Genomic DNA, 27,324 nt, shown 5'->3' with positions numbered 1-27,324 from the left:
TGACGTGAATGATGTGAAGCTGGCCACGTCCACCCAGTAGGCCACACCCATTCCATCCACGCCCACCCAGTAGGCCGCACCCACCCTGTCCCACACACCCCTGCTCCGAGGGCAACCGCAATGCTGATGCGGCCCTTAATGAAATTGAGTTTGACACCCCTGATCTTTACCTTTGTATTCCTATTATTAATTTGTCACAAACAGCTTTTTTTGCCTCTTTATCTTCTTGTTTTCATGTTTGTCAACTTTAACATTGTCAAAATTGTTTTCTTTTGGCTAAACATTATTTATTTATTTATTTATGAGACTTATATACCGCTTTAAGTGCAAGCACTCTCTAAGCGGTGTACACCAGTAAGCAATGTATATATATATTTACATTGCCCCCAACCATCTGGGTCCTCATTTTACCTACCTCGGAAGGATGGAAGGCTGAGTCAACCTTGAGCCAGTGAGATTGGAACTGCTGACCTGCTGAACACAGTCAGCTAAAGTGGCCTGCAGTACTGCACTCTAACTGCTGCGCCACCTGATATATAGGAAGAAATGATGGTTCTGTCTTTAATTTATCAAAGTCTTCTTTCAGTAACTCCAACCCCTGCCTTTTCTCCTGTTCTTCTGTCTTTGTATATTTTCAAACTGGATATTTTTTTTTCTCCCCTGGAGCAGATCTCTCCATTTTGTAATTCTGCAAAAAATATTATTTCACCAGTAATTATTTATGAATATGCATTATTTGTTAGAGAAAACAACAGTGACAAAAGCACATTATTCTATATAGTGTTACAAATTATTTAAACTGGCACCTTCAGTTTAAATAAACAGACCAAGAAACATGCCAAATTCTGTATTTCTTCTGAGTAGATATTATTCACAGTAACACAGAGCAATCATAAAAAAGCATTATACGACTGTGTTTGAATCCTTAAGCAAAAGGTATGTCTTGTGATTTTTACGGTTCAATATTTATAGTCACTTATGGTTTTTACCCATGAATGTCCTGTTTAAAATGTTGTGCACTGGTAATATTTCAGGGAGATAAACTCATGTTTCAGGTTCAAATATTATCCATATTACTTTATTTTTCCTCATCTCTGTTGGCTTTCAATTCCTAAAACATCCAGAAAAAAACATATATCTATAAGTGCATGTTACCTTTTACCATGTAAGTGATAAAGTGTCTTTCAATCTCCATTAATAGCATCCCTTCCAAATCAATTGCAGACTTATCTGTCAGCATCCTTTGCTTCATTTTACTTTGTATCACTTTTATTGCATTTTATTCGTTATTAATGCGAATAACCAGTTTGATTTGGTGAATAAGCCATCAGACTTTGGCAGAGAATCAAACTAGGGGATGTGGGGCTAGTCACCCTCTGTCTACTCTAGGAAGAAGGCATGTGGTAGTAGAAAGGCTGTTCCTGGGGGGGGGGGGAATAGGTGAAAAACCCCAAGAGTCTCTATTTCCAGCAAGGTCACCTAAGGCAGGAAGATCACTTCAGTTGGTCAGTGAAAACAAGTAGGAACCCTCGTAGCCACGGAAGATTGCCACACGCAAACCAATTTCAACTGAACACTGAGACACAAACGGCTCTTTAAAACACACAGAGACCCAGTGAATTTAAAATAACAGCAGACTTTTACTGATTATGAAGTACATCTATTTGTTCTTACACACACAAACACAGTCATCCACAACTTACCCAATGTCCACAACTAGGCTGCCAGGCACTAGCCTGAGGGACAGAAGCCACCAAGTCTGGGATCCCAAAGCAACACCAAAGGCTGGGCAGACTTCAGCATCCCTGTTGATCCCCCAGAGTGTTCGTGGGAGGGACTTCCCATGCACACCCAACTCCTTGGTTGCTAGACGTGGGGAGGGGCTTGCTATGTGCTCAGGCCAAACTTTTGTTCTTTTCTTTCCTTCTTGCCTTGGTTCTTTTTGCTGGCTTTTCTCCACCTTGCTTGCATGCGTTCATCACTGTTAGTTCTGGTGGCTTCGCTTTAGGCTGACATATTTCTCGCTTAACAAACAGTTGCTTTGCATTCAGAGTTACCATAGCACCACCCCACTGTCAAATGATTCTCTTTATAGGCAATTGACGTATTTTTTTTTAGTAACCAGACTTTTTGGGTGGTTTCTGGCAAAAAACAAAAACAAAATGCCCCTAAGAATTCATTGACTTGCTTAACAACCAAGTATTGCTTAATGATCTTTTTATTCTTAATCATCATTTCTTTTAGTCATCAGTTAGCAGTTGCAAAGAAAAAGACGATTGAAGCTCACTCAATCACCACAAATTTACAAATGGAAATCAAGTCGTTGAAGCTAAGGAATGATTGATGTCTTCTTTATTAAAGGCTCTGTTGTCTGATTTTCATTGGTTAACTAAGTTTATAAAGCAATGCTACCAACTTTCTAAGGTGTGGCACTTCTGGACTTAACTCTGCCAGTGTTCCAGATTATTGGCCACCCAGCTGCTTAATTTGATCAAATAAAGTGCTGCTTGATCAAGAAGTCTCTGCTTGATCAAGAAGTCTCTGCTTGGGTTATCTGATTAGACTGATATGATCTCTCAAGTTCACGTAAGGGATGGGGACCTTAAAAAGTCATTCAGTTCCCAGCTGGACAAGCTAGACTGTGTCAGGAAATTAAACATAGATTGGTTATTGCCTATCACTATTATGTTTTATAGGTAAAGCTTGGGAAATAGTATTCTACCAAAGACATTTGAAATTATTATCTCTTCCAGCAAATAACAAACTCCCACAGAACTGAAGTGGGAAACCAAATGCAGCACATCTATGTCTCTAATTGCTGGATAACAATACAAGAATCAGAATATTAATAGATTTCCTTGTAAAATAGAACTTTGAGGAAGCTGTTTGTGTTTCTAAATTTTGTATGTGCAAAATTGATGTTCCCGCTTGAGCAGGTTTTCTGTTAATTTCAATATCAAAGGAATCTTGGTGACTTGAGGATGGTGCCTGTAGGAAATGGTCCCTACTGCATGCTGAAGCAAGTCAGTTTAAAGCATTTCTTTACAGGGGTCTCACATAGCCTTGCTATGTTGTTCTAAGCAATGTAAGTTGCACGCTACTTGGATTCTCTTATCACTGGCATCCAATTTTTGGGTAACTGATGTTAATTTACGCTTAAGTTCTCCTCTCTCTCCAAGTTTCTTGTCTTCAGAAAGTTTCTGCAATGCCTGCAAGGCGTCCATTGTTTTTAAAAGTTCTGCTTGAACTTCTCTCAGCTTCTTGGAAGCCCTGCGCTCTTCTGCCTGAGAGTCCTTAGAAGTGCTCTCTGAATCAGCACTTCATTAGACTGCTTGGCCAAAAGATCAGGCAGGTTAATCTCTGCATTTTCATATTGATTGCTTTTAAATGTTGAGACTGAAGACGCTTCAAGATTTTATTTTCAATAGTAAATGTCTCCAATTTATTCCGCAGAACAGCCACTTTATTTTTCAATTCTTTAATGTTGTGGTCTGTTGTGACAATAGACGGCAACTATGCTATTTTTCTCCTAAGCATTGATAGCATGGTTAGTCGTAAATGTGGTCTTCTGCTGAGGTTTCTTTTTAGGCAATGTTTTACCTCCTACATTAAAAAAATATCAAGATGAAATATAAGATCGAGCAAAGTAATTATTACATAATTTTACATAAGTCTCCAAACCAAATGCTGAAATATGTATTCATTGCATGGATTCACTTCCTTTTATATAATTTATTGAGTCAATCTCTGATTCAACTATTTGTTGATCAACCTATTGTGAAAAATCATACCTGAACTCTCATAATGTAATCTTTTGTAAGGCATAACTGCTATGTTCACATACTATGCTAAGACAGTGTTTAGACAAGTTTAAGATGCATGGACTTCAACTCCTAGAATTCCTCAGCCAGTCATTCCTAAAGCATGATTGCTAGGCCAGCACCCTAACCACTATACAAAACAGCCTAGACAGACACCATGTCTGAATGACGATAAAATAGTGAAAGTAATGGACTCAAAAAGAATGGAAGAGTGACCATTCAAAGCTGCAAAGTCCTTTTTTTCTGGACCCTATTCCTAGTCCCTTAGTTTATTTATTGAACTCATGAGACCCTGACATCAGTATGACCACGACAATGGTGAACTATTCCTGTCACCAATAACTGGTGAATTGCACCCATCAACACAACCCCTATAAGAGGGAAGAATTACTGACCGAGAGCGTTCAAAGCAATACAGTTTAAATATTTTTAACAACATTCGTGTGACTTCCAAAAATATAGTATACTTTCTACAGTATAGCTATGTCAGAGTAGCTCAGCAAAAGTGCAGTAATAGCACAACTGCTTCTTTTTCAGCAAAGGCTTAGTTGCCATTAGTTTGGTTGAATCTCCCAAACATAATGAATGCAGTAGTGTTCTGTATGACCAATGGCCTTCTTACCTTTTGCCTGGAGATGACTTTCCTTTTTCTTCTCTGGTAAGTTCTGGCTGCTGGAGCAATGGGATGATGAAGCTTCCTCCCTCTTCACGTATGGAGGTTTCAGAGGAATTTGAGGGAAAATATTCACAATAATAGTTCTGAGAAGTTCCACAGTTGTTCTCTTTGCAACAAGTGCTGTTATTGCTGCCATTGACAGACGTTCTTGAAGCATGATCACAAAAGTCATTGGAACAGTCAAGTTGAGCACTTCCAGACCAGCTGGAACTTTTGCTACAGTTATTGTCTTTACTGGTTTTGCTGCTCTTACTAAGCCTACCTGGAGAATCATTTGAGCTTCCACTTTTTCTACATTTTCCACATGCCTTATCCTCTTGGATGGTATGATGAAGTGATATATCATGAGAAGCCATTATTCCACCAATGGTAGGGAAGATGGTCAATTACACTTTAATTTTCCCAAAGGAAATGGCACTGTAGTCAGACAAAGAAACAATGTATGATGTCAACATTTACTTAAGGCTTCATCTAATATTTTTAAAAGTTGTTTGCTCTGATTCTGTACCAAAAAAGATCACCACAATTTTGGTCCCTAGCATTATATTATTCACTTCTTAAAGAACTGATATGTTCATTAATCAATATGCTATTTTCTTAGCATCTCATTCACAGAATGCAATGCCTCCAGAGCCCTGAGTTCTTTCAAGGAGCTAAAAAGATTAAAATAATAGTATTACATTTCACAGAATACCTAGACTGACATTTGAATAACAGAATAACGGAGTTGGAAGGGACCTTAGATGTCTTCCAGTCCAACCCCCTGCTGAAGCAGGGATGCAACATTATTTTTTTCACCCAGTTACTTATGGAAGATATCGTACAGAAAAAATATTTTCCTGATAAATCAAAGTAAAAAAAGTAGCAAGTTATTCCTTTCTAGTTCAGAAACCCTTCAACTTTCAAGATTGGCCTTATTAATACACATTTTAAAAACACGTACATTTTAAAATGTGTTAAGGAAAAATGAAAATAGGTGAACAATGCCTTTTGATTAGCCCTCCCTACTTGGAACCTCTTATTTCAGATATGTTTGGGTTCCTTTGATCTGGGAACTGAACCGGGCTTTGCATATGCTTTTCTGAATAAAAAGACAAATAAGAGAAGCAATCCAAAAATGAGCAGGGCCTATTTTTAAAAGGAATTTCACTTTGAAAGATAGTTCCTTAAGCCCTACAAGGTTTATAACACTTGTTGGAAGTCATTCCTCCTAGAGAAGGAAATATTTTGGGAAATATTAAAAAGGCCGAATATTATATTTCCCCAAATGAATATAGGAGAAGATCTTTAAAAAGGCAAAAACATCTCCCTCCCCCTGACCAGAAATTCAGCAGAAACCAGGTCTGTTGAAATGCAGATGTGATAATCCTTTCAGAAAGGCTGGAGCCAGGAAGCTTGGAGCTGATGGGATTAGAAAGATAAAGATCCCTAGAATCAACAACCCCTCACGCCAAAAAATCTAACAAAGGACATAATCATCAGCCACAGCCCCAGGGAAGCAGAATATGACCTTTGGGACATAATAGGATTAACCCACCACCATTAGAATACCAGAAAGGCACACTGAACCTCAAGTCAAAATTCATGGCACAGGAACAACTTCAAACACAAAAGCCCAAGAAGATATAAAAACCCACCACTCCCTGCTCCATGGGGTCAGCTTTCCCAGTGCTATCTTTCTGTCTGGTTCTGCTCTTCAATAAACTACAACCTTCTTTTTAAAGCAGTCTCCATTTTGTTTAATCCCGGCTTGGACTGGACACTGGAGAAGAATTTTCTTTCAACACACTCATTTTATCCCCAAGCCCCCACTCTAAAAATAAAAAATGAAGACTCTGTTTTTCTTACTTCATTCACTGGGGAGGAGATGGTGCAAAAAAGCTTCTGGAAAGCTACATATAGCTGAAGATCACATTTTTTAATCTGGAGCAACAAATGTGAGATCTGCTAACATGAATATTGACAAGGGGTGTGTGCAGAAGGGCAAATGATTAAACATGTGTTGCAGTGTAAGTTTTGCCTTTATATATGCACCATTGCGTTGCAAACAGGCATGTGCTTTATATAGGAGGAGCAATTTCCATTGTGACATGACATGTATGTTTCAAGATTTTGAAAAACTTCCAAACTCAGTGGGCACCTTGCTTAAGCAATCTTAACTGTCAGAATTTGAGAGGAACACTTACAGTCTATGGATCTTTTCAAAAGAAGCCCTATAGGATTTGGAGAGATTAGTTTCCCTGTCTTGTTACGCACTTGACCTGGAATAAGCCCATCAATGATTAGAAGAATTTAAGGAGAGAAAAGCTGCATGATATATATGACTGCATAAAAATATGACTCCTGGGCATATTTATGATACAAATAAAAATACGATCACCAGGAGAATATAGGTATAAAAATATACTTTACTAAAACCACCAAGCTTTCGTTGGGGAGGCTCCCAACATCATCAGGGCTGAGAAGCCAGTAAGCAATGATGACTTATGTCAGCCAAACCCATTTAAGTTTGGGTTTGGCTGACATATATATATGTTTTCTGAGGTTTTCGCGGGTGTTTGTATGTAGGTCTTTGGTTGTTTGGGTTTTCTCCCACGTAAAATTGGAAGTGTCTTGGCGACGTTTCGACGAAGTCCCATTCGTCATCTTCAGGCTGGTGTTTTCAGCTTTGTGCTTCGAGGAGCAATGTGTGGTCTTAGCTGTTTCTTCCTTTTAACTGCCAGTGGGGGTATGAACTGATTGGGTGGGAGCTTGGCTGTGTTCTGATTGGGTGGAGGTGTGTTCTGATTGGTTAGGGGCTTGGCTGTGCTCTGATTGGCTGGGGGGTTGGCTGTGCTCTGATTGGCTGGGGGGTTGGCTGTGCTCTGATTGGCTGGAGGAGTTTCTGTTTGGTTGTGCTCAGGTTAGTCTGAGTTGCAGGGGGGTTTAAGATTTTGGGCTGCCTTGCTATTTTTTGGCTTCGCGTTCGTGGTTGTGCCTCATCTTCATGGAGGGTGTCAGTTTGCTTCATGTATGGATTGGAGGGGTTTAAAGTGGCTAATGATGCAGCTGTGGTCTGGCTTCTGGTTTGTGGTCGTGCCTCATCATCGGTGTGGCTTTGGGTTTGCTTTTTGCGTGGATGTGTGGTGGTGACATCCTGTGTGGTTTTTGTGAGTGTGGGTCTGGTATCATTTTTTGTGTTAGGGAGTCGTTTGTCAATAAGGGCGGGTTTCCAAATGGCTGGTAGGCGGGAGGTATCATCTCGCTTGTTCATGCTGTGTGGGTGTTTTTCTATCTCGATGGCTTCTCTGATTATTCTGTTATTAAAATGTTCACTTTTGGCAATGGTTCTGGTATTTTTAAAGTCAATTTCATGTCCTGTGGCTTTAAGGTGTTGGACCAGGGAAGATGTTGGTTCCTCTTTTTTTGACTGAGTTCTTATGTTCAATGCGTGCACTTATTCTTCTGTTGGTTTGTCCGATGTATGTGTGGGACAAGCAGTGCATGGGATTTCATATACTCCTTGATTTTCTAACTCAATTTTATCTTTGGGGTTTCTAAGGATGGTGGATATTTTTCTGTTTGTGCAGAATGCTGTCTTACTGATTCTGTCTGTGGTGCCTTTTATGTATGGGAGGAGGGCTTTGCCGTTTTCTTGTTCTTGTCTTGGATTTTAGTGGGGGTTTCTTTTTGGATTAGGTTTGTAATCTTATTTCTTTGGAATCCATTGGATGTTAGTACATTGGTGAGAGTGTGTAGTTCGGTTTTTAGGTGTTGTTCGTCAGCTAAGCGTTTTGTTCTGGAGATGAGTGTCTTGCTACGGAGAGTTGATCTGGCTGGATGGTGGTGTGAGAGAGCATGCAGATAGCGGGTTTGTGTGTGTTTTCTTCTGGTAGATGGTGTGTCCTAGGGAGCCATTGGATTTCTTGTAGACTAAGACATCCAGGAAGGGAAGTTGGTTTTTAGCTTCTGTTTCCATGGTGAACTGTATTTTGGGGTGTAGGCTGTTGAGGTGTGTGAGGAAGTTGTCCAGTTTTTCTTTCCCATGTGGCCAGATTATGAAGGTGTCGTCTACGTATCTGAGCCAGAGTTTGGGTTTGTGATCAGATTTTTCTAGAGCTTGGGTTTCAAAGTGTTCCATGTAGAGGTTTGCAATGACAGGTGAGAGGGGTGATCCCATGGGTGCTCCTTCTGTTTGTTTGTATTTTTGTCCATTATAGATGAAGTATGTGTTGGATAGGCAGTGGTTGGTCAGATCTAAGATGTGTTTGGGGGGGTTATATTTGTTTTGAATAGCTGTCAAGGCTTCTTTGATAGGCACTTGGGTGAAGAGGGATATGACATCGAAGCTCACTAGTAGGTCGCTGGGCTGTAAGTTTTGTTTCTTTATGATCTCTATAAACTGGAATGAGTTTTTTACGTGTGAGGTGATGGATTCTGCATAGGGCTGTAGTTGTTTGGCGAGAAATTTGGCTAGGTTTTGTAGAGGTGAGCCTATGGAGCTGACTATAGGTCTGAGTGGGGTTCCTTCTTTGTGTATCTTGGGGAGACCATAGAGTTTGGGGCATCTGGATGATTTCTCTCTGGGAATGATTCTTTGCTGGATCTCTTCGCTAATGGGGGAGGCTTTTATTTTGGATCTGGTGGTTTTTTCCAGGTAGGTGGTGGGATCTGTATTTAGGGGTTTGTATGTGGAGTCTTGGAGTAGGTTGGTTAATTTGGTTTGGTAGTCAGATGTGTTCATAACCACCGTGGCGTTGCCCTTGTCTGCTGGTAGGATTATTATGCTGTTGTCTTCTTTCAGGTTACATAGTGCTGTCTGTTCTCTTTGGGTAAGTTGCTTTTGGGTGGCTTGCTGGTGCAGAGGATGTTGGTGATTTTGAGTCTGATTTCTGTTAGCGTCGTCGGGGTTGATTTTGGTCAGGCTGGTTTGCCAAAAGTGAACATTTTAATAACAGAATAATCAGAGAAGCCATCGAGATAGAAAAACGCCCACACAGCATGAACAAGCGAGATGATACCTCCCGCCTACCAGCCATTTGGAAACCCGCCCTTATTGACAAACGACTCCCTAACACAAAAAATGATACCAGACCCACACTCACAAAAACCACACAGGATGTCACCACCACACATCCACGCAAAAAGCAAACCCAAAGCCACACCGATGATGAGGCACGACCACAAACCAGAAGCCAGACCAGAGCTGCATCATTAGCCACTTTAAACCCCTCCAATCCATACATGAAGCAAACTGACACCCTCCATGAAGATGAGGCACGACCACGAACGCGAAGCCAAAAAATAGCAAGGCAGCCCAAAATCTTAAATCCCCTGCAACTCAGACTAACCTGAGCACAACCCAAACAGAACACTCCCCCAGCCAATCAGAGCACAGCCAACCCCCCAGCCAATCAGAGCACAGCCAAGCCCCTAACCAATCAGAACACACCTCCACCCAATCAGACAACACCCAGCCAAGCTCCCACCCAATCAATTCATACCCCCACTGGCAGTTAAAAGGAAGAAACAGCTAAGACCACACATCAAAGCACGAAGCTGAAAACACCAGCCTGAAGATGACGAATGGGACTTCGTCGAAACGTTGCCAAGACACTTCCAATTTTACGTGGGAGAAAACCCGAACAACCAAAGACACACACCCACACACCCACCCACCCACACACACACACACACATATATATATATATATATATATACACACACACATACATACACACAGCTGGTTGAAGGAAAAGAGGGGCAGAAAAGACAGGTAGTATTGAAAAATGACATTGGATATATATAAAAGTAGGAACAAAAGCAGGGATAAATATAGCAGTTTTAAAATTAAAAAAAAAAATAGTCTGAGGTTTTTTGGGGGGAGGGAATGAAAAAGAAGAAAAAATTAGTCCCCATTGGTGAAATAAATTCACTTGCAAATAAAAAATATGACCAAGAAAATTATGAGAAAGACAAATGATAAAGCAGTTGGAAAGAAAGTTCTGAGCCCAATGTATATTTAAATATATATTTAAAAGAAATTAAAAAGTAAAGGAGTTTCACTTCTTTTAAAAAGAAACAAAAAAGGAATGAACAAACAAATGAATAGAGAAAAGAAAAAAAAATGAGGCAGAGATTGTGCCGTTAGTGCTCAGTTATCATTGATTGCAAATGAACAACCAAAAAAGTATATTAAATTATTTTAACAATATGGAAAAAGATTTGAGTCTCTGAGCTAAGTGCCAAAATCTTCACTGATAATACACACAGAGACAAAACAGAAATAAAAAAAATCCCATAAAAATTAATTTCTAAATATTCCTTTGTTGTACAATATTTATAAACATTAACACTGGGGGTATTTTGGGACTTCTGGTTTTTGCGCCATAGCGCACGGGTGTGGGATTGTGAAAATCCGCATCCTGCGACTGTTTTCGTCCTACCATGGGACCCTAAATGGGTCTGAAGTTGCCCTGGAGAGTGGCAAAGGAAGAGGGGCACCCCGTTGATCATGGAATGGCGTTGGTCATTCCGTTTCGATCCGGGGGAAGCCCTCTGACCTTACAGGAGAAAGGCTAGCGCATGCCAGTGTCTAGCCCAAGCTACCTGTAGCTGAAGTCCAAGAGCACTAGCCAGAACAGTGGTGAACAGCGTGCTTGGAATTGGTGAGAGTATTTGATATTCTCTCGCTTATTTTGCAACTACGTCCCTGGGAAAGATCCCCAAAGCAAGAAAACTTCCGAAAGTGAGGGAGGGGATTACATTCCCATTCCCCCATAGATGGAAGCAGCGAATTAACCTTTACAGAGGAAAGAAACATATTGAAATTAAATTCAAAATACTACAATCTGATCAAATTTAGAAACTAAAACAAACTGCTCAGATTATATTCTAAAGGATTTTGATGAAATTATTAAAAAAAAGAAAAATAATAAGAATAATTTCTTGTCTGAAAGAGCTGACATCTAGTGGACAATTAGAACATAACACATTAAACACAAGGCCCAGAAACAAAGAAATATCTGTTCCCATGAACTCTAATAACCTTTACGAAGATAGTTGCCAGGGAACAAAGAAGTGATATTCACTGGGCCAGCTATAAGACTGGAAAGTGTTTGAAGGAAAAGAAATACTTTGATTGTCTACAGAAAAAGAAAAAACTTTGATCTATGACTAATCTTTGAGAGAGGAAGTTATAGAAAGGATTTAAGTGGCTAAACATATTGAATTGCAATTCTGACTGGTTGACAATTGATTCCTAAAAGAAAGAATTGTTATAAAACATTAATTTACTGAAACCTTGACAGTTGAAAGCTACAGTGGATTATAAAAAGTATATACAAAGAAAAGAACTATACAAAATTGGACAGTTTGGATTTTGAGTTTTGGCCAGCTTGACAAGGCTAATTACAGAGACTATGGCACTTATGATGGATTACTCGAAAGGGGGAGACAACATGGATATGACATATCCATCAAAAAATGATAGAAAACCATACTTAATATCTACTCCTGAAGAACTCAGCCTGAAAGATCAAAGACCTCTAGAAGCAACATTCCAAGATAAGACAAATACTTTCCAAGAGGAAATTTTTGCAATGCTACGACAAATACAAACCACAATAGCTTTAAACCATGAGAAGATTAAACACAACTTTGATAACATAAATGAATACACTTCTAACTTAAATTTACAATAAAAAAAACATCCAAAGAATAATGGTAAAGAATGAACAAATCAGATAACAGAATGTAAACTGAGGAACTGGTGCTTCTATTTTGTATACATTTTGCAAGTCCAAAGAACAAAACTATCATACTCTCTAGGACAGTGATTCTCAACCTTTCTAATGCCGTGACCCCATAATACAGTTCCCCATGTTGTGGTGACCCCCAAGTGGGTGTGGCCACCAATAAGAGGGAGTAGGACAGCTAGGGAAAAGGGAAAAAAATGGCGGACAGCATGGTTTGGTGACCCCCGTGAAATGGTCATTCGACCCCAAATGGGGTCCCGACCCACAGGTTGAGAACCACTGCTCTAGAAAATGTTGCTTTTTTTAAGTGGACTTAGAATAGCTCAATATTTATGGTTAGCTACACCAAAAGATGCTTATTCTTTATGGAATACAGCAGTTCAAGATATTATTTTTCAAGACTTAAAAAAGTAGGTCTGCAACATGCTTGGAATAAGGTTGTGTGAATCATGTCTTGCTGAACAGAAATATTTGCAATATTCTGCATGAACCCTTATTTGCTGTTTTAAATTTCTTTAGTAGCTGCTGCTATAGAATCTATTCTTTTATTTGATATGCCAAATGTAGCTGTTAATAGTTATTGTATTTAGTGGCAGCAATGTTCCTGATAGATAATTTTTACAATTACAGTGATTTAATTAGGTTTAGATACAATATCCTCCTGCATCATTATTAAAACAGATTACTGTTAACTTGACATAAAAATTATCTGTGAAAACTATGACTTTTTATCTTGTTCAGCTTGAAAATTGGAAGAGATTTGTAGGATGTTTTTAGGATATTTTTTTCTTAAGAAATATGAATGCCCATATTTTTCCATATTATATGATGTTACAAGGATGATTGTTTTCTAATATAAATGTAAGCATCTATAGGAAGAATGATAATCAAAAGATACAAGTTCCCTGGTGCATAAGGAAGAAGGACCAGTGCCTTAATTAGCAGATTGCAAATTGAAGTGTTGTGCCATCTTATATTTTGAGGTTCAGTGAAGAATGTCATTCCATTTGCACCAAGTTTTCTCCATTAGACATATGAACCTCAGCACTATATGTTAACATCGTTAACTGTTTTCATATGTGTTAATAACAATGTACTGGATCTATATTTTTGAGGAATTGGAACCATTGAGGAAAATAGATTGGGTAAGCTATCTGTGATGAATTTATCCAGCTGATTTTTGTGAGCCTGTTAAATGTGGCAAATATGGATTCAATCTGCTGTATCCAGGCTTTGTTTTACTGTTCCTAAAGCCATTTGTCTGTAGCCTTCAAATTACCTGCCTTAGAAAATGCTGTGTTTTTCATATGAAGATAATTTTAGCAAACACAGTTTGTGCTCGCAACATTATGGATATTTTAAAGGTACTGTAGTCCTGCATAGATATGAGAATATTTTATTCCCACATAGCAATATCCCACTTGTAGGTTTCTTAATACAGTGAATTGTGTGATAGAACAATTGTGATAGAAACAAAGTTGAACGCTTGAACTAAGTTATTTTGATTATTCTCTTAATAATTACTTAATGTTTATTTTGCAAGTCATATTGCAATTGTGATAAATATAACTAAAATAATAAAAACTCAGTTTATAGGATTAAGTGTTTCTGCTGGATGAGCTCCAGTCAAAAAGGAACTGCAGTGCTTAGTATTAAGCTGGTGACAAAATTGACTCTGTAGATTCATGGTTAAAAATGTTAACATCATTCTAATTTCCTTAATCCTTCTAATTTGACTAAAGTTTACTTCAATATTAGCTAGAAAGTCAATTTGTAATGTATATTTAGTAGAGAGTACTGTAATTTTAAAGACTCTTCCGACAATTGTACTCTTAAAAGACAATAGCTCAGGTGAGTAAAGCAGTGGAACTGACTATTCCATTCAGACATCTCCAAATTAGGTGGTGTGTATTTAATGGCCTTATGGTAGTCATTTTTACCCAGCTCCCCATGGTCTTTATAAATTTAAGTTAAGAAGCTGAAAAGATTGTCAAATTTAACATAACGTTAATGAAATACTAAAGAATGATAGCTTAAAAATGCAGTTAATATTAGATAAACATTCTTCGGACTAAAAAAACTAACAAGCTTTTTAATTTTTGCTTCCATGCTTATTCTTGAATGACTGTTAATATTTATTTTGTAAATTTAAAGGGAAAAATGTTTCAAAACTGACAGTGCAATATGCACTTTCAAAATCAAAATGTGAGATGATTTTGTTACTGAGCCAAGAATACTTGTCAAAGATATTAAAACATGTATTCCTAAATACAATGAACCCTCCTTCAAGTGCCTTAAGTTTTCTTAATGTTGGCCTCAAGTCAGGAAAAGAAACTTTAATCAATATATCTGCCCCTTAGTGTTAGCAGTTGCTCTTTTCCAATGATTTTAGAAAATTCAGGTGTTAGTACTACCTTTCAGGAAATTATATTTTCTATTTGGGTGGCATAAAGCTATATGTTTAGTTACTAGGGCATTTCTAACAATTTTATGCCATGGCAGATTTGATTTCCTAAGCCAGCTTCATCTGTAATCTACCAAACTATAGCAAACACATTAAGGGGCTTCCCTATTATTCACATATTTCAATTCTTTACCACCTAGATTTAGATAGATAAAACCTTGTTTTCAGTATAATGCCATTACATATGAATTAGTAAAAATAGATTTTTATCACTTCTTTGCTGGTTGTTTGAAATTCAGCATATTGTTTGTTTTTTAAGCAATTGTCTGTATGGAATAAATGATCACGTGGCCCTTAATTCCTTAAATAGTAAATTGTGACTTTCATTCTTTATCTGGATTGTTCTTAGAACTCTCATATGCAAATATACTGCATAGGGAATTGAATATTATAGATACTATGTACTGCATATGTGGTGTTATCACTGAAAAAAATGCAAATTATTTACAATCGTAATACCAAAATAATAAATCATTTATTAAAATGCAAAAAAAAAAATAGTGGAGAGGTGGAAGATAGATCGTAACGTGGGTTTGCTTAGAGAAGATGAGAATTTATTAAAACAAATAAAAGATCAAAGACGAACTCATATTAAGAGAATTTATGGGGTGTTAGTAGAACTGGATTCAGAAGCAGAATTAGTTAAAGAATGTATGGTTAAATGGGCACAAAATTTTGATGAACCGGTTTCATTAGACACCTGGGAAATTATTTGGGTGAGGAATGTTAAATTTACACAAGCCCAAAATTTAAGGGAAAATTTTTATAAAATGTTTTATAGATGGCACCTTGATCCACAAAAAATGTCTCGTATGTATCCTGACTTGCAGCCTAAATGTTGGAGATGTGGATGTTTGGATGCTACTTATTGTCATATCTGGTGGTCATGTAAAAATATAAAAGCTTTTTGGATTAAGATATGGTGGAATATCCAAAGGATTTTTAGAAGAAGGATAAAATTTACCCCACAATTGTTTTTGTTAGGTATTGTTTCTGATTGTGATAGTAAAGAGACTATATTGATGTTAAATTTAATTACAGCGGCCAGGTTGTTAGTAGGGCAATGTTGGAAGAAGGAATCTTTGCCTACTTTGCAAGAGTGGTTTTTTAAAGTTTCTTATTTGGCGGAAATGGCAAAGATTTCGGCTTTCTTGAAAGATCAATCGCAAGAGAAGTATTTCCTGGTATGGAAAAAATAGATAGATTTTATACAATATAAGTTGGATATAAAAATATTATTTAGTTTTTGAATAACTTATATTTAAAATTGAAGATATTTTATAGACATTTTTTTATTTTTTTTTCATTTTTTTATTTGATTTTTTCTTTTTCTGTTTCTTTTTTCCTTCCTTCTTGTATTTTCTTTTTATATATTGTTGTTAACTATTTTATAATTTGTTTAATTAATGTATTTAGATTTGCTTATGGTTTATATGTGTTTTAAGATTTTTTTTAAAAAAAATTAATTAAGCCTGTATTCAGCTCTGGGAAGGTCGGGGGAGGGTTGGGAGGGTTTGGGGAAGGGAATTGTTTTGTAAAACTTAAAAATTTTCAATAAAAAAAAAAGAATGTAAACTAGAAAAAAATGACTTAATTGGCGAAGCCACAAATGAAGGGAAGTATAACTTAATACAAACAAGAAAAAACTCATAAGATTTAGATACAACAATATGAAAAGATACCTTATGCATTAGAACAATGATGGCAAACCTTTTAGAGACCGAATGCCCAAACTGCAACCCAAAACCCACTTATGAATCGTCGGATGCTGGGTGGGCGTGGCCCACTAGGTGGGTGTGGCCTGTTGGGTGGGCGTGGCTGTGGTGGTACCGGCATACTGGGTGGGACTAAAAAGTTCAATCAATCAATTCCAACTTTGCGAGATCTTTTTTTCCCCGCGATTAATTGAACCTAAAGCGACGACATTAGAACGTCAAAATAAACCTGAGAAGAAAGAAGTTTTAACAAAATGGACACTGCTAGGAGAATCTGTTTGGGAGACAAAAAGCATACATTTTACGTACTAACAACTACTACAAAAATACAAGAACTGGACAAGTTGAAAATATTAATTTGGAAAACTATTTGGCAAAGGAAGAAGGTCAGAGATGGGCTTAAGAGACTTGACTTGCCCTACCAGATGGAATATTAAACAAGCAAACATTTGTTTGAATATGGCTAAATAAACAAATAACTTTGGCTATAAAGGAGTTTTAGAATAAGTGGGAAAAGAGATATAAGTAGTATAGTATTTTTGATAAGATACAAAATGTAAAAATACTGGGATGATGTAAGTGAAAGAAAAGTTTGAATTTTAAAGATAAGTTTGAAAAGTTTTAGGATTAAGGGATGTTTGAAATATTGAGGGGAAATTAGGCTTAATAAGAACTTTGAAAAAAAAGATATATAGTGATTTAGCAAATCAATTTTTACAAATAGAAGTGAAATATAAATTGATTAGAAAAGATATAGGTAGAAGTTATGATAGATAAGTAGTATAGTATTTCTATAATATATGAAATATGAAAATACTGGGATGATATATTTAAATGGAAAATTTGAATATTTAGATGTTAATTACTGAGAAAATTATGATTGATAAGAATTGTTTGAATATTATGGAGAAATTGAGCTTAACAAGATTTATGAAAATAAGATACATGGTGAATTAATAGGATGACTTTACAAAAATAACATAAATTGATAAGAAAAAATGCTATATATGGATGCTATTATTGTTGGTATAAATATAGAAGAAAATGTATTTAATCATTTATATATGGAAAATATCAAATATTAAATATTATATTTGTTTAATGTTGAAGGAGAATACTACTGGGAGAAGATAAGATCAAGGAAATATATTATTAATTGATATACTAATGGAAATATAAAAATTAATTATTATTGACTATTAATTAACTATTATTGATTGTATATTTTCCCTAAAAAATTTATGAACCAAGACAACACGCTGCACACCAGGCACAAAGGTTGTTATTGTAAAAAATCAATAAAACTTTTACAAAAAATCCACATCATTTGGGGGTATTTCTGACTTCACTTCTTCAGTCATTTAATTAAATATGTGTGACATAGGAAAATGTGTTATTAGAATTGCACAGTTTCAGCGAGCCAAGCAAGTGTTTTGATGTGAATGATGTTGGATGACCATTACCTGTAATATACTACTAGGAAAAAATGAAGACAAAGTTGCTACTTTATGTTGCTTTCACCTTGAACCATAAGTTGGGTGGCAAATAAGTTTAATAATAATAAAGGCCGGAAAGTGGATATGGCAATTCCTGTAGACAGCAGAATAGTAGAGAAAGAATTGGAGAAAGTAAGAAAATGCAAAGACGAATAAATAGAATTAAAATGACCGTAACAAAAGAGAGCAAAATTAGTAGGAGGCTTGGATGCCATCCCAAAACAACTAGAGCACCACTTAAATGCCATCAAGCACTGGCAAAATCACCCTCAGACAGTTGCAAAAGGCAGCTTTGCTTGGAACAGCTTACATCCTATGACAATACATTTAACACTATCAAACACTCACACTTGCCTACTCCACGCCCTTCGGAAGGACTTGATAAGTGATAAAATGACAAATCCAGGCAAATATCTGGTGACTGTGTGCTGAAGCATAGTGATAATGCCTATGCCAGGACCTCGAGAAGGACTCGATAGGTAGATGAAAATTCCAAATCCAGTCTGGACATCTGGCTGACTGTGCAATAAATCATAGTAATATAGTTGTAACTAGAGGAATGTGACATTTCATCAAAATTAAAATGTAATGAATGATTACTAGAAAGCAATTTTATTTGGCTGCTGAACTCAAGAAAAACAAGATGACTCCTTTTGTTTTTTCTGTACTCTTTCTTGATCCCTCCCTTTGCATCTAGGACTTCAAATTATCCAAATCTCATCTCAGTTTGATAAGAACTGTAACAGCAGCCTGGCTTGTATGGTGCTGAATGAATGGATATTTATGACTTGTCCTCATAGTTGCAGCTATAATAGCATCTTTGTGATCATATGATCACAATCCAGGTGCTTGGTGACTGGCTTGCACTTACGATGTTTCAGCATGCTGTGGTCATGTGATTGCCATTTGTGACCTTCAGTACTGAGCAAAGGGGAAGTCGGCAGGTTGCAAATGGCAACCATGTAATTTCATGCATAATGACACTGCAGGATTCACTTAATGACAGTAATTGGAGAGGCCATTACTAAGCAGTGTAATCATGTAATGTCGCACTTTACAATCATGTTGCTTAGCAATGGAAATTCTGGCTCCAATTGCTGTTACTAAGGCAGGGGTTTAGCATTTAAATTCCAAGTACCCAGCTTTCATCAACCACCTTGTTCAAGACTTTTACCAAGTGACATACTGACAGTTTTTAGAATTAGTTTGTAATTCTTTCTGAACATCACTTTTATTTAAAAAAAGGAGAATGACATCATGGTTTAGTTTCCCATGCTGGTAAAACAAGAATAAACAACAAGAGCAATGGTTAGGGACTAGACTAGGGACCACATTTACAAAACCAGTAGGAGTCACAAGATTGCTAACTCCAAACACATTGTGTGCCTCCTCCATTTGCATCAATGCAACCCATTTTAAAACACTCTAGTAGCACCTTACCTAAGCCCATACTTGGGCTGCCTTAGCCCCTGGCTGATTCAAAGCTCAGATGACGACAGGTAGATCTCTTCACTTTGTAATTCTGAAAAAAATGTTACTAAACATTAAAAATTTAGGAATATGCATTATTTGTTAGACTAAACAACAGCAAAAAAAGAACATTATTCTATCTAGTGTTATAAATCATTTAAACTGGAACTTTCTGGTTAAATAAATTATCTCCCCCCCCAAAAAAACATGGCAAATTCTGTATTTCCTCTGAAGAATAGACATTATCCACAATAACACAGAGCAATTATGAAATATAGCATTATACCACTATGTTTGAATCCTTAAGCAAAAGGTATGCCTTGTGATTTTTACAGTTCAATATATATAGTCACTTATGGTTTTTATTTATGAATGTCCTGTTTGAAATATTAGGCACTGGTAATATTTCAGGGAGATGAGCTCCTGTTTTGGGTTCCATTTTTTTATCCATATTACTTAATTTTTCCACATCTCTGTTGGCTTCCCATTCCTAAAATGTTAAAGAAAAAAGTATATATTAATAAACGCATGTTACCTTTTACCTGTGTAAGTGATAAAGTTTCATTAAATCTCCATGAATAGCCTCCCTTCCATATCACTTGCAGACTTATCTACTGCCATCATCCTTTGTTTCATTTTACTTTGTATCACTTTTATTGCATTTTATTAGTTATTAATGCAAATAGCCAGTTTGGTTTGGTGAATAAAGCATCAGATTTTGGCACAGAAACAAACTGGGGGATTTGGGGCTAGTCACCCTCTGTCTACTCTAGGAAGAAGGCATGTGGTAGTGGAAAGGCTGTTCCTGGGAGTGGGGGGGATGAGTGAAAAATACCCAGAGTCTCTACTTCCAGCAAGGTCACCTAAGGGTGGAAAATCAGCAAAGCTGCTCAGGGAAAGCAAGCAGGAGCCTACTGGTATTTGTTACACAAGTGTGCTCTCATGCTCAGGTTATGGTCACTCACACACATCCTCACAGCTCTGGAAAATTGCTACATTCAAATGAATTTCAACACTGAGGCACTAATGGCTCTTTAAAACACACAGAGACCCATTTAAATTTAAAATAACAGCAGACTTTTACTGATTATGAAGTAGATCTATTTGATCTTACACACACAAACACACACTCATCCACACTTACCCCACATCCACAACTAGGCTGCCTGGAACTAGCCAGAGGGATAGAAGCTGCCTAGTCCTGATCCAAAAATGACTCCAAAGGCTGGGCAGGCTTCAGGACACCTTTTGATTCCTGATGGGAGGAGCTTCCCATGCAGGCCCAACTCCTTGGTTGCCAGATATGGGGAGGGGCTTGCCATGTGCTCAGGCCAAACTTTTGTTCTTTCCTTCATGCCTTGGTTCCTTTTCCTGGCTTTTCTCCACCCTGCATTCACCACTGTTAGTTCTGGTGGCTTCGCCTTAAGCTGACATATTCCTCGCTAACAAACAGTTGCTTTGCATTCAGAGTTACAATGGCACCACCCCAATCTCACATGAGTGTCTTTACAGCCAATTGAAGTGTTTTCTTTTCCTAATAACCAGACATTTGGGGTGGTTTCTGGCAAAAAAAAAAAAATGGCCCTAAGAATGCATTGACTTGATTAACAACCACAGTATTGCTTAATGATCTTTTTACTCTTAATAATCATTGCTTTTAGTCATCAATTAGCAGTTGCAAAGAAAAAGACAATTGGAGCTCACTCAATCACCACAAATTTACAAATGGAATCAAGTAGTTGAAGCTGAAACTGAAGGTATTTAAAAGTTTAAATTAAAACTCTGTTAATACAGAAGGCATTCAAGGTGCTATTTACCAAATGCTCATTTGAAGTAAGCCTATTTTGTTCTCTGGGACTTTCTTTCAGCCTATAGCTATCTAAAGTATAGATTGCAGGAATGTATTAATTTATGTTAGGCCATTTGCACATTACCATTTGTAGGAAAAGTGTGTTCCAACATGAAAATTATATGCTTTTAACTATGTTAATCAAGGCCTATATTAACAGCAAATTGAAAACCAGTTTATATTCAGATTGTGATTATAATACATATTTAATACTGTATATTTGTTAAAGTCATAAATTTAATTAATGGTTTAAAAATGGTAAAAATAAAAGAACCTGGTCAAAAACTTCACAGTTCTAAAAAAAAAGGATATTTATCCTTCAGAATCTTTAGAAAAGGAATTATTCGGCCAAATTATATATAAGCAAATAATTTAAAATACAGATAAATAAAATGAGATACTGGGGGGAGTTACGCAGTGAAATTATGACCACCGAAGAGCTGACAATACAATAAACTATATTTTCAACGTAAATTTAATAATGCATTTTTTAGGAAAAGAAATGCGAACTGAGCATAACATATTTATGCACACCGAATGTGTAGAGGTCAGCCAGAGAAAGGTGATTCCTATTCTTCTCCAAAATGTAGCAGTTTGTTTCATATTTTCTTTTATGATTATTTAAGCTTTCCTATCTTACTATCCTGGCTGTGCAATTCATCCCAGTGACATGTCTCAAGAAACTGGTTGCACTCACACATAACCAATTTCATTGCTTGCTGGCTTTCATGAGGAGAACCTCAAGAAGCTTCCAGAGAAGAATGGTTGGCAAGACTAGATTAAAGAGGTTTGGCTGGTGTTTTTTCTAGCCTGAGGTCCACCAAACAACAGCTGTAGCCTGTGAGAAAGTTGTCTATATTTCCTGGTGTGTTAGAAATACAGAATTTTAACAGGACAATTGGTATGGAACAATAGGAGTTTCAATGGAAGTAAAACATTACATACAATGAACTTTACATTCAGAGAAAACTGGTGTAAAAAATCTATCCATGACATATTACTCCTCTGTTGATTGCTAAAAGGGGCAATTCTTTAAAAATAATTGGAAATGCACAAATCTGGTCAAATCACTTTTCCATTTTATTGCTATGGAAAAAATGCGTGTCTCCATGTAGTCAAACAGATGATATGCTTAATTTGGGGAAGTTCTAAATGTGTGAATACTGTCTCTTCTCAGTTAACATAAATAAGAATTTGTACATAATTCTTATATTTCATTGAATTATATATAATTAAACTCTAAACAATATCAGGCCCATAAAAGTTCTTTTTCTAGCTTTGGCGTTCCACACTGATCTGTTTGGCTACATTCCCCAATTAAATTAGACTATCAGAAACAATCAAACACTGAGTTTATACTTCTGTTAGCAAATATTGATGGATAACAATTCCCACCTCTGCTTTTTTTTTACAGTTATTTATATTTTTCTTATGTCAATGATGGTTTTAGGATAACATCCATAACAAAAAAAACCAACAATATTAATATTGAAGATGTTAGAAAATCTCTTCAGTGGCAATGACAAGGGAATTATTTTATATTGCATGGGACAAGGCATGACAAACCACTTACCTCTAAAATAAATCTTATTTAGAGGTAGAAATTGTTACGCATAAGTCATAAAATGTATTTTTCAAAAATTCCTTTAATATTTATTTTTTTAATAAAAATAATGTGCAAAAAGTTCACAAAATAGAGGGTTTTTGTGACGCTCATTACAATAGTAACTACAGAAACTATTAATATCTCCTACTTCTTATGTTACCGAATATTTACTATCTAATATATCCTAATTCTAATACTAATATGTACTATCTAATCTCGCTTATTTCTGCTATCTCATATCTACTATCTAATATCACCTACTTCTAATAGTATCTACTATCTAATATGTCCTTGTTCTAATAGTATCTGATATCCAGTATCTAATATTTACTAGCTGTATGAGCTTGACTGGAATCACACAATGCAAGCCATCATTTGGTATTTAAGATGCAGTTTGGACCAAACAGTTTTTCCAAAAGAAGCCTTTTCTATTCCGGTGGTATGTTGGGAGTGTTTTCTTCACTGGGAGTTTAACAGTTGTCTTTTTGTCTTTCCTTGGGAAATTTGGCAAATGAGGGCTCATAACTGATGACAGACTCTCCTATAAAGTGGGTTATTTCACCCTGTTGCCAGTTCCTTGGTCTTATCTACTACATGGTATCTTTGAGTGGACCAAAGGACCTATTGAAGCTATTCCTGATGTAAATTTTCAATTGCCTTTGAAAATCCATACTGTTTTTTACAACTAGATGGTGTTCCATGCCTATACTGTTGTTAATTTGTCCCAAGAAGATTCTTTTGCCTCTTTATCTTCTTCATTTTCATTTTCCTGTTTTTCAACTGCAGCATCTTTCAAATTGTTTTCTTTTGGCTGGACATGATGTATAGGAAGAAATGATCTTTTCCTTCCATTCTTTAATTTATCAAACTCTTCTTTCAATAAGTGCAGCCATGCCTTTCTCTCCTGTTCTTCTGTCTTTCTATATTTCCATACTGGATATTTTTTCCTACCCTTGGGCAGATCTCTTCACTTTGTAATCCTGCAAAAAATGTTATTTCAACATTAACCATTTAGGAATATGCATTATATGTTAGACAAAAAACAGTAACAAAAGAACATTATTCTATCTAGTGTTATAAATTATTTAAACTGGCACCTTCAGTTTAAATAAACTGCCCAAGAAACATGCCAAATTCTGTATTTCTGCTGAATAGACATTGTTTACAGTAACACAGAACAGTTATGAAATAAAGCATTATAACACTATTTTGAATCCTTAAGCCAAAGGTACATCTTGTGATTTTTACGGTTCAATATTTATAGTCATTTATGGCTTTTAACCCTGAATGTCCTGTTTGAAATGTCATGTACTCATAATTTTTCAGGGATATGAACTCCTGTTTCAGGTTCAATTTTTTATCCATATTACATAATTTTTCCACGTCTATGTTGGCTTTCAGTTCCTAAAAGGTCACAGAAGAAAAGCATATATTTATAAGTGCATGTTATAGTGATAAAGTGTCATTAAATCTCCATTAATAGTCTCCCTTCCACATCAGTTGCAGACTTATCTATAGTCATCATCATTTGTTTCATTTTACTCTGCCCAATCTCTCTCAATATTGTATTAATGTAGATTAAAATTATAATCCAAGTTGGAAAACATAAAAAAATAAAGGCTTTGTTGGAAGAAAAATATCAGGGCTCATTTTCGAGCTGGGAGATCGCACAGAGAAGAAAAACAACAACAACTATGCTGCTGTTTAAAATAGAAGAGACAAAGCCAGCTGTTTTAAAGGAGACTTTTTAATCAGCTGAATAACTAACTGGATGAATGGTAGGTTCTTATATGATTCTGTGACTTCCATGTTTTGGGATTTGTGCAATATGGACTTTGTGTTCTAAAGGAGAGTTGGGTAATTCCTACTGTGGTTGATGGCTATGTCCTGTGTTGGATTTTTGCTGAAAGCTATTTCAAAAGGTCTTGTCTTGAATGCCGGTAGTATTTGTTGGCTTATGAATGGAGCCGTCTAGATAGGTGGCTTCTGTTTTCAATAAGCTGGTTATGTCTTTAAGTGCCAGCAGCCATCTATGGTTAGTGTTTTGTTACAAAGTGTCTGGCTGCAATGTGGAATGAGCCTCAAGCAGTTTATATTAAGTGCTTGGCTTTTTGCTTTCTTTTGGTTAATTTTATACAAAGAGGGGGTGGAGTTTATGATTACTTCTTTCAGTCACCCATTTTGGGCTTAATATATGCATATATATATATATATATATATATATATATATATATATATATATATCAGCTATGCAAGTAAAAATATGACTCTTGCTATGTTCATATTAAAATCAATAAATAGTTGAACACCAAGAGAATAAAATTATACAAAAGTTAAGAATGTTAAAACTTTTATTTACTAAACCTAGCTTTCGTCAAGAGCTCTTGACATCATCAGGGTGTAAACGGCAGTTGTTGGGAGGGCTTATATGCAGCCTCCAATCATTTGCGCTCGGCTCTTAGATCGTGTCATAGGTCCCAGCTGTGTGCGTTGTAATCCAAGTGTGTGTCCTGCATTAGGGTGTAGTTGTTTCTCACCCTTTCTACGTGTGCTGTTACGTGTGTCTTTCTCGCTAGTTCTAAAATTAGCTGGGGTGTTTCCCCTTTCCTTGCAGTTAGTGCATGTTTCACTAGTTTCCCGTTTGTGATTCTGTCTGTCATGGGTAGTAGTTGCTGTTTTCTGCTTCCTTCTAGTTCCTCCAACCATCCCCTCCGAGCCACATTCCAATCCTCCTTTTCTCTCAGATCTTAGCCCCCGTGTGCCATCCCGTCCTGCACCGCTCTCCCTCCTATTCCTTTCCATCACTCCCTTAGATCTGTCATCACTCTCCTCCCTATATTCTTGGGAGGAGTCGTTCTGGAGTGTGTGTCTGTCAGTAAGGCATTGCCTAGCTTGTAGCCGGTCAATCCGTTGCTCACTCCATTTGGGGCTTCTGTCCTCATCCCTCATCGGAGAATCTCCCAGGCACGCTCTGTTCGTAGTCTTCTGTCCTCCCAAGGGATCAATCACCATAGAGCTATTCCCCTCCCTCTCACAAACCAGCCCAACTAGTGTAACGAGGGTGTCTGTTTCACTCCCCGGGGGGTAAATCATTACCCCCGGCATGTGTGATTGTAGTCCGAGCGCTCTATCGTATGCTGTATTTCCTATTCCACCCCCCACAGTTGTTATCTCTGTTCGTATTTCTCCTATTGAACAGATTGGGAGGGCCTCGCTCTCTCTTTCCTGCTGTAATTCAGTTGTCAAAGCACCTCCACTCACTCCGTTCATAGGGAAGTTGTTCCATAATTGACAGTCAGGTTTCTGGTGGCTGTTTGTCATTTGTGGGGGATTTTTCAAAGTTCTACCATCTTGGTCCGAAGCCAAGGGAATGTCCATTTGGTCGTGTTGTGTGTGGGGGGGAATGTCCTATTCTTCTCCCACACATGTGGTTGATGCCTAGATCTTCTCCAGCAGTTCAAACGACGGTTCATGTGCCATGTTTGTAAGGTCCGTTGTGCCAGGCACATGTCTATACGGCGATTAATGGAATTCTCCCCCGAAAACCAGGCCTCTTTTAATAGGCGGCCCCCCTTTGTGGCATCACAGGCCAAGATTTGTGTGCGGTCAAAATCAAAGTTATGGCCACTTTCGGCCATATGTGACCAGATCTGCAAGTATTGCTCGCCCCTCTTGATTGCCAACTTAGGTTCATGTAGGCGGGTCTTCAGCCTTTTTGATGTTTCCCCTACATAATTACTGTGGCAACCCATGCAATCAATTTTATAAACCACCGCAGACCTTTCTGCGGTGGAAAGGGGATCTTTGGGGCGCATGATCTTTGATCGCAGAGTCTGGTCAGGTTTATGTGCCACTCTTATGCCATGGGGGGCCAGCAGTCTGGCTGTGGCTTCGGACACGTTATGAATATACGGTAGGGAAATGCGTGTTAATTGTCCTTGGGGGGGAGTTTCTTGGTGGTCATACCTGGGTATCCTACTGTGACGTTTTATGAATCGTAGCGGATATCCATTGAGTTGGCAAATCCGGTACAAATGTCTCCTCTCTTCTACTAGCTATAGGGGAAACATCAACAACGGCAATAGCGAAGGACGCATAACATGGAGGGGGGAGGAACATAAAGAGAGAAATGGAACCATTACTCGCTCACACAGTAAACATTTAGAACAACAGGAAACGGTAGAAACAGAGAATGATAGAACGAGGGAGGAACGCAGGAGTGCCCAAACATGTAACGTCCGTACAAACGTTATTGGTAATAACAGGGGAGTGAGAGATAAGGACATGAAACAGAGGAAAAACATCGACCTGCAGCCCAAAGAAACAAAAGGATATAATTGTGATCCCAATGGGAGTTATAACACTGACAGAGGGGAATTAGATACCCCCAAAGTATATAACGGAAAGGGGAATGGGAGGAGAACTAATGGCATTGGAAGAAAGGAGGAGGAAAGGGTCAACAATAAAATGGTAAAAGGAGTGATCCGGAGG

At 37.3% G+C, this 27,324-nt stretch overlaps 1 long non-coding RNA gene and 1 pseudogene across 1 annotated transcript; both read right to left on the bottom strand.

The window, feature by feature from the left end:
* Positions 1-567: 567 nt before the first annotated feature.
* Positions 568-2,456, bottom strand: LOC120320169. The gene is made up of 3 exons (XR_005559919.1): positions 1,704-2,456; positions 990-1,111; positions 568-688 (listed from the first exon to the last, which is right to left on the bottom strand). It is a non-coding gene; the product is annotated as an uncharacterized LOC120320169 (long non-coding RNA).
* A 9-nt stretch (positions 2,457-2,465) lies between these two features.
* Positions 2,466-4,742, bottom strand: LOC120319331 (annotated as a pseudogene).
* Between the last annotated feature and the right edge of the window lie 22,582 nt (positions 4,743-27,324).

Source organism: Crotalus tigris, unplaced genomic scaffold (assembly GCF_016545835.1).
Source record: "Crotalus tigris isolate CLP2741 ecotype Arizona unplaced genomic scaffold, ASM1654583v1 scf7180000017601.7605149639:7615979, whole genome shotgun sequence".
NCBI lineage: Eukaryota > Metazoa > Chordata > Lepidosauria > Squamata > Viperidae > Crotalus > Crotalus tigris.
Note: the sequence above shows the minus strand (reverse complement) of the source record. Positions and strands in the feature narration are given on the sequence as shown.